This window comes from Meleagris gallopavo, chromosome 1, assembly GCF_000146605.3.
Source record: "Meleagris gallopavo isolate NT-WF06-2002-E0010 breed Aviagen turkey brand Nicholas breeding stock chromosome 1, Turkey_5.1, whole genome shotgun sequence".
Taxonomy (NCBI): Eukaryota; Metazoa; Chordata; class Aves; order Galliformes; family Phasianidae; genus Meleagris; species Meleagris gallopavo.
In genome coordinates, this window is record NC_015011.2 from 32,547,476 (window position 1) to 32,556,414 (window position 8,939).

Consider the following 8,939-nt stretch of genomic DNA (forward strand, 5'->3'; position numbering starts at 1 on the left):
GCTGAGGGCGGTTGTCTGCCGTGCCCGCTGCCTCCCGCTTCTCTCCTTCCCTTCCTCCCTCTCTCCTTTCCCTCCCCATCTGTTACAGGCGTGCGGAGCGGTGGCCGTTTGAAATTAAACGTGCCCTTTGCTGCACCAGCTGGGGTCTATGATGTGTCTGATAAATGGAGCTCTGCCCGTCGGCTTCAGGTCATGCGAGGAAAAGGGCAGCACTGGGGAGGGAGCTGGGCGGGGTTTCCCTCCGCTTTTCAGTCAGACGAGAGGAGTCTGGTTGATGTCTGCAGCAGATAAAGGAGACTCGGATCATCAAAAGACCCCAGAGCCCTTTTATCTTCCTGCTGTTTCTCCCTATAACTTCGTTTATCGGTGACGCGGTGTCTGCCTGCTCGTTCCCCCCAGCAGGGGCCGGGTGCACCAGGCCTGGCTGAGGTAGTAGTTTGTGCTGTTGGTCGGGTTGTGACATTGCCCGCTGTGGAGATAACTGCGCAAGCTACTGCCTTGCTAGTGCTGGTGATGATCAGCTGCAGACGAAGACAATGACAATGGGAATCCCCTTTGTTTTCCCGGGATTGGATGCTGCTGAGGTGGCAGCGGTTCTTTTCCTCCTCTCCTCTCCTCCAGCCCAGCCGCGGCTGCTGGGACGCGTGAGCTCTGACCCTGTCAGTGGGATGCTGCTTCTTTTGCAGCCCGGGTGAGAAACCATTAGTTTCACGCTGCTTGGAGGGCACTTTAATTTGATCTGAAGAGCAAGTGTCTGCGTTTTTTTCCAGTGCTTACACCTTATTATTCACATGGCACCACTGGAAGGTGGATTTTCTATTTCGTGAAGACCGAGTGATGACTAACTTGTATTTTCTGTGTTCTGAGTATGCAAAACTTGTATGTGTGATCATAAATGCTCTGATTTGAATAGTAAAGGATCTGAATATCTAACAGAAATGTGAAGTGTGTGAATTGTCGCTTTCCTTACAGTGAGAAGATTGTTTCACAGTGCAGTTGACTATCATTGTACAGCTTGGTGCCAGCGATTTTTTTTTAGGTGAACTTCTGAGATTTTTATTTCTGTATTGTGATTTATTTTTTGTGGAAAAGAAACCGTGAATCTTCTCTTGTGAATTAATTAAAATTGCTGGTATGTTCATAGCGTTGGCTGAGGGTATCATTTTGATTGAAATTCAGTGTGTTGACCGCTTATTACCATGGCTTAAACTTGAAATACATTAAAGCATTTACAATAAATGTGCATAACTGTCTCTTATGTTTCTAAAAATGAGGGTTAATTTTTCAGCCCTTATGAGATCTGGCTGCAAGCAGGTTATGATTAATCCTTTTAGTTCACAGTGAAAGTTAAAGCTATAGCTAAGCACTTCAAAGTTGATGTATTAGCACTGATTCCAGTTCACAGTTCTCACGTATTATTATTGGTAAGAGTTGGGTAAACTTTGAGATTTTTGTTTCTTTGCCTCATTTTTTAAATGTTTGCACTCCTGCATTTAGAACACATAAAGGTTGCTCTTTCACCTCAGCTGAATGTAAAGTGCCCCTGCAGAATATAAGGAATGTTCTTGCTGGCAAGTTTAATTTGGTAATACTTCATTTGTATACTGAGCAATGCATTATCTGCTAATTCAAGCTCTTCCATAACATAAAGCTAAAACACTTTCATGCTCACTAGTAGCGTGTTAAGTGTTCTCTTTGAGACAAAATAGCTGTCAAATTTTAAATGTAGCCTGGATTGGGTTTTTTTTGTTTGTTTGTTTTTCCCACCTTAACTGAAAAGGGCATGGGGATACAATAGATGCCTGCTTTTCGCATCCCAAGAAACAGCAGTTGGCAAATAAACCCCCTTGAGGATTACTCTGGAAGCTATGGTGATATTTTCACCATCTACCTTTAGCCATCTCTTTTAGCTGAGTAACCCACTAAGTTTGTCTTTCAGTGGAGGTGGCAGAAAGAGATCCTTGATGTAAATCACAGTTTCAAGCACCCTAACAAACATAATTTGATCTGAATGGTCCTTTCAGAGGAGTTTGCCTCTGCAGGTTGATTGCAAGGGAGGTGAAGGAGCTTCAGCTAAGCTAAGTGCATGTAGGTGGGTGGTGTGAAATTGTCCTCTATCTTGCTTTCTTTTCCTGCGCTCAGGGAACTTGAGTAAAACTAGGATTTGGCTCCCTTTGTGTGTGAGGTTTTTTTTGTTGTTTTTTTTTTTTTCTGGGCTGAGCAAATCAATGGGAAAAGATGTTCCAGTATGCTATCATTAAGTACTTATTTACCTTCTGTGTAAAATCTCTCTCGTAAACTTCATTTGCTGCCTAAGTAATCGATTCTTCGTGCTGTGGATTGTAACTTCAGTGTTCAGAAGGGTGTCAAGAACCCGTACTAAAATAAGACAGAGCTACTAAACTAATGCGGGTTGGGATGGGAGATTGCTGGTGAATGGTTGTGCAGTGGTTTGTCCTCATGTCCGTGTAAGAATTAATTATGTATTGCTTGGTAGGTTTTAGGTACATAACAATGATTTCCTCAGGGAGTTGTGTTCAAGATGCATAGTTCTGCAATAGGGATAGCTAGACCTTTCTTAGTGCAGAGCACCCTTGCATATAGAAATCAGAGTCCAGACGAGTCTGTGCTTAGCTTTGTCACAGTACTTATTGCTTAACTGTCCAACTTGCACAGCTTATTTACATGAATAATGCTGTGACATGATGCTTCAAGGCAAAAAAGATTAATTCTTCAATGCAGTGGAGAGCCTCGTCTTAGTGATGTTGCAAAATCGAAGCTGGTATTACTGAAAACACTGTGTAGACCTAAAATGGAAAGAGTAGCTGCTATCTTCCAAATCCAGTGATCCCTTATTGTGATTTGATGAATTAGTTCGGAAAGAAAAAATTGCATCATGCCAATTAAAAAGCTGTACTGCTGGCATGTTACTGTCTATGGCATTGTTTCTTGCTGAATTTTTTTCCCTTTTATTCTTTAGAGGTTTCACTCAGTCAAACTTCTTGTGTGAATTTGTTATAGGAATTAAAATAGGCACATGGCTGAGTTGATGGAATTTCTGTGTAAAGTTATTTAGTTTATAGTATCTCTATTGTGTATTGTTTGCTGTGCTGGATGAGAAAGTACTGCAAGAAATGTTCCTCCGTAGCTTTTCTGAACACTTCTTTTGACTCATGGAATAATAAAAACGTATTGAGATTCACAGCATAGACGATTAAGCTTTAGATGCTCTTATTCCCTGGTTTGATGTCTTTTTGTGCTATTGTCTTACCTATTTTGTGAAGAACAGTCACCAGCTGCTCACCCCTCCAGCTACTGTCTGTCAATGCTGCTTCTAAAGATACTGGCAGACATCAACCTAAAATCTTAGATTCCAGATAGTTGCTTCCCTGCAGGGTGCAGTTGCCCTATCTGTCACCAAGGAGAGTGCCGTGTTCCCATGCAAAACTGGTATTGGAGCACTTGCCTCCACTGTGGCTGCCCCTGTTCTTCTGCTGTAATGGATCCTGGGCAGCGCACATAATGGACAAGACCTCCTGCTTACACCAGGGAGCTGCTCAATACAGTAAGGGGAAATGCCAGTTTCTAGGGGGTTACATCTTTAAGCACTTGAAGTATATAAGCATGTAAGCACTTGAAAGATATCAGTGCATTTGATAAGTTATGCTTTAATTTCTCTGTTAGAATGAGCATTAAATTAACAAAAGTAAATGCTTGCACTAGTGATTCTTAATGAAAATGAATCACGTTCTTTGCAAGGGGTGAGGACTTTGAGTATGTCTTACGCTTTGTCCCACAGAAAATTAGTATGAAATTGCTGGCATTGAATGAGACGAGGTAATACCCCACTGTCTGTGTGAAGGTTTGTGTGTTGTGGGAAGAAGGGTAGTGCTCTGCTTTTGGTTCCTTTTTGAGTTCCCACTTCAGGAGGAACTGTTGGAGTGACCCACTGTTACCCATGGCACGTGTTCCCAGAAGGTTGTGCTTGATGCAAAGACCTCTGATCTCACAGGCGAGCAATATCTTGGTATGCCACCTGCGAAGAAGAAACAGGTAAGTGTGGAACCACAGGAAGAAGTATGGTCACAGGTTTCCAAATGGTTTGAAGTCTACTTTTTAATCTCGTTCTGGTTTATCTGGTAGAATTCAGTATGCTCTGGGGTTTTCTTTTGTTTTTAGCTTGCTTAAAGCAGCTGCTGATGCTTTGAGTTTACATCCAAAGCTTAGTTTCCAGTTTGAAGCACATCTTGCTCCTTCTGAAAGTTTCTACACCATGCTTTTGTAAAGGGGAAACTGGTCCAAAAAATGGAGTTGGTAGCTTTGAGCACTGAGATCATAGCCTCATATAAAATATATTTTCAGTTTGTTCATTTTATCTGTGCTTCGATGTATTGCAGTATGTATAAGAACGTGAAGAAATAATATTTTGGAAAACTAAAATGCATTACGTTAACTTTACATTTTAATTATATAAAGGTTTGTGATAGCTGAATAAATTCACTGTTTGAAGTAAGAAGTGGTGTCCTTAGTTCACTGAAAATTGTATTGCTCTTGCCCAGTAAGATGAGCTCTGTTTCTGTGGAGGACCGCAGGATGCACCAGTCACCAATGTATGCAACTATGACAGGCAGGCTCACGCATTCCTCTCTCATGCTGTGGTAATTGTGGCTGTATGCCTAGCAAAAAATACCAATGGACCAAAAATGAACTAAGACATCTCTTTGAGAGACTTCTAGAGCATTCTGAGAGCCTTATTGCTAAATTGATGGCCTGCTTAATAGGTACAAATTCAGGTAAGAAAGCCACCACCTGGCTCCATTTTCCACTCACTCAGTGTTAATGGGATGGATCCTGTTGCTTGGTCTTCTTGGAAGACATTTAGCTATGTTGTAGCTGAACTGCAAAATATCCCTTGCAGAGGATGACACGAAGGAGGGAGATTTTTTACAATCTGCATTTTTTTGGTTCTATCTCTTCCTGAATTGAAAGCATATTTTAGAAGCTGAGGGAGATACAGGGCCAAAGTACAGTCATCTTTGAAATGCTGTGATAGATGCATGGGCTGAGCAATGCAGTCTGACTCTTGTTCATGGAGTTGAAGCCCTGGGCTTCTTCCAGATTATCAGGTCACCTCTATACTGCAAGTCAGCAGCTGTGCTTTACAGTGTGAAAGCTATTCCTAAATTTCTCGCCAATGCAGGCTCTTACAGTGAAGACTGTTCATCTATTGCATACCTAAGGACTATACCAGCATGCATAATTTATATGAGGGTCTTATATAAGCCACAGACCTTAAGCATGTCCTGCAAAGTCAATCCACTGCTGTATAGCACCAGGTTCTCACTGCTTCCATTTAGCAATGACAGCTTCAAGGCCATCCATGTTATGTGTGATGGAACAAGGTTTTCTACAGTGGTTGGAGTTTGATACTTGCCTACCTGCTTTATGTCATATGGGGCTGGTGTTGGCATATACAATGGGCTGTAATGAAAGTGTGATACTTGTGCTTCGTGCCATCTTCTTTCCCTGCTTGTAACTGTATGCATTGCCAGTATATGCATATTCACCATCCGTACCTATTTTGTTCTAATGTGTTGTGTAACCCTATCTAATTTACACGGTACTTTGTCAGGTGCTGAGATCCTGCAGCCTAGCAGTCTGGTGTGGCAGTGAAACACAGCCCTTTGAGCTGGGCCCATTGTCAGTGCCATCAGTATCAAGTGTGGCCCTTCATGCTGCAAAACTGAAACATGGAAATAAGAAATGCTTCTGTCAAAAATGGTCATAGTAGACTACTTCCTTATAAACTCAGGTGTGTTTGTCTAGAATGCCTAGAGATAAGGCTGGAATAGTATGTATGCTTGTACAGTTGGAGAGCTAGCACATTTAATGTTATTGGTGTGCCAGTCTGCCAACTACAGTGCTAACATTGTCTAGGTCGCTTGTATTTGTTCCCTCTCATGGCTTTTCCACAACTCCCCAGCCTCATGAATTTCTTGGTCCTTTCTGGCACCTGAAAGATAGTTTTCTAGTAATGATTCTCCTTGATGTTGTACATGCTTTGTCATGCATCCTGTAACTCCTGCTGTCTTTCCTACTTTAGTGCATGATTGCAGGCTAGAGTAGAATAGAAAAAGGGAAATGATGCCAGAAGAAGCAAGTAGTTAAGTTGTACCAATTTTTTTTTTTAATGATTGAAAAGTAAGAAATAGTCTGAAAAGGCGACAAAGTGCAAAGCTTAAGATAGATAAACAGTAGTGTTAGTAGTCAAAACCCAAATAAAATGATCAGTGCAAGCTCTATAGAGAACCCTTAAATTTATGCAGTTCGTTCTCCCCTTCTTTCCCCAGGCTTGTACTACCAATAATCCTGCTGCTGTAGCAGTGCAATGGTGTTCAGGATATCGTGCCCTCTGATAACCCCTAGCAGCCACCACAAGAACTTCAGCTCACTGAAGCTGGATTTAGAAGCGATGCTTGGGTATATTAGGATCTTCTGATTCAGGAAGCCCCACTGTGTGGCTTAGCTGGTGTGATCATGTGTAAGACTGGCCAGATGGCTTTGGTCAGCTCGTGCCAGGGTTAAGCTTGGCATTTACACAAAATCCTTTATGGTAACATTGGGAATTTTGCTTCTTACTGAATTGTGTAGAAGTAGGACTCGTGGGCAGCTGTGGAACAGGAATACCCCCTCCCTTCAGAAGGACAAAGAAACTGAGCATCACAACTGAGCAGACTACAGGACTGCTGCCTGGGACCTGTCTACTCTGCCAATTGCATCCCAAGGCCAAAACTTGTAGTTTTCTATCTGTGTTCAAATCCAGTCATCAACAATCTAAAGGCAAAATGCTACCTATATGACAGCTGCACATGACACAGTGATTGACAGGACAGTATATGTAGAGCATTTACTGTTACAAAGCAATAAAAAATGTTTTACTAGTTACAGTCCAACATACTTAATGCTGTCAATTGTGAAGTACCATATCTGCTAGCAAAAAAAAGTAGGCTACATTACAGTATGTGTTGTATAAAGACCTAAAAGTAGTCTGAGGTAACAGATGGTAACTCTCAGTCTGTTATATAAAATTATTTGTAAACGTCAGGAAAAAAAAATAGAATTAATGCAGTCAAAAATTCTTGCTAGTTTAAAGACTTCACCAAAGTTGTATCTCATAGATAATAGGATATTGTGACAGGAAAGCAATACAGTGGACCTGGTGTTTTAAGAGTTAAGTCTAAATGGTAGAATGGAAGGGCTTTCCATCTCTTCATCTCCTTTGAAATTCATTGTGCAAGTGAAATGATGCTTTACCTGCAAGTCAGCACCAATATGGTCACCACAGTTGCAGACAAGTTCAGTTGTGATGCAGTGGAATCACAAAACCCTCCGACCGAGCCAAGGAGCACTGAGGTATCTCACTGTCTTTACTCTTTGCTATAGCCCCCAGCTGTCATCTGAAATTGACAACTTTTCCTTGCCTCATTTTCTTCCTCTTTTCTAGTCTTTCATGCTAATTAAGTCCCATTAAGTTTGTCAGAAAATTGCTTTCTACTACCTAATAGACATGTAAAAAGGTCATGTCTTTAATGTGACAGTGGTTTGACCAGAACTTGAAGTCATTGAACGATGGCTGTTGTCTTTAGTAGTGGCTTGTTTGGAAGAATTTCTGATATCAAATGGTATTATCTTGCTTAGCACTTAATTTCCTTTTCTTCTCTTTTTATGCTTGTACCTCTCTTTCAGCTTCATGGCATAACCCCTTAGGCTATTTCTGTTTGTTTTTCCATCTCTAGAAAGAACTGTTAACAGTTTCTTAGTTTGTCAGCATTGACAACACAGGATTTTTTTTTTTGTTCTGTGTTTTGTATATCTAAAATAATGAGAAATAATTAAAGCTTTGGGTTATATTTCAAATGATTTAAGGGATTGTACTTTTCTAGTATGGTTGCCTGGGATAGAAAATGAATGAACACAGATGAGATTGTTGGTCTCATAACATTGACATTTAATACTGTATAAGATTGTATTGTGTTAACTGCTTTGTACTGATTTTGGCAGTATTCATGGACCAAGACAGCCGTCACAAGAATAACGTACCATTAAGCAAAGACTTAGAAAACAGTGTACTGTTGTAGCTGCTTTTGCTAGAGTACTTCAGTATACAGAAAGATGATAGCTGTGTTGAACAAAGTGATCTTCCCATCATACAGTATTTGATTATTGTATATTGGTGGACTAATGAAAAAAGAAAATGAAATTATTGGAGAGAATTCAAAGACTGGAGTGCTAGGGATGGCGTAGCCTGAAGACAAAAGCCATATGATTCAGCAGATCAAAGAGAAGGATGGAAGGTAACATAGCACTTAAATACGACAAAGTAAACTGATTGGAGGAAGATTTTAATGGTACACAGAAATACGGAATATCTGGTTGTATCTTACATTATGTAGTTTGATTGATAGGAGTAATTAAAAGTTTGAACAGTTAACTGGAAGAAGTGGTAGAAGTGAACCATGCAGTAGGTTTTACAAGTCTCTTTAAACTCCATGAAAGAATCCAGATATTTGGGGGGAAAAAAAAATACAGGTATTGCACAGAGTAGGCGAAGGCAGTGGTACTGCTAGTCCAAAGCTGTAGTAGTGGATGGCCATCTTCAGCAAACTACTCAATAGCTAAGAGTCTGCAGTAATCTCTAAACCAGATTCTAAGCCTGGTCATCAGCATAGTCAGCCTTTCTTACTTCATGCTGGGAGCACTGGACTTTTCTTTCATAGGGATCTCTAATCCCACCATCCTTCCTGTACTTCCATTCTTCATCTCCAGTGAGTCTAAAAGATCCATGACCATGGTAATGATCCCTCTTTTCTTTTTGTAATGCAGAGTCTACAGAATGCCTGTGGCTATTAATTGAAAATTTAAAAAGTTGGCATTTTGAG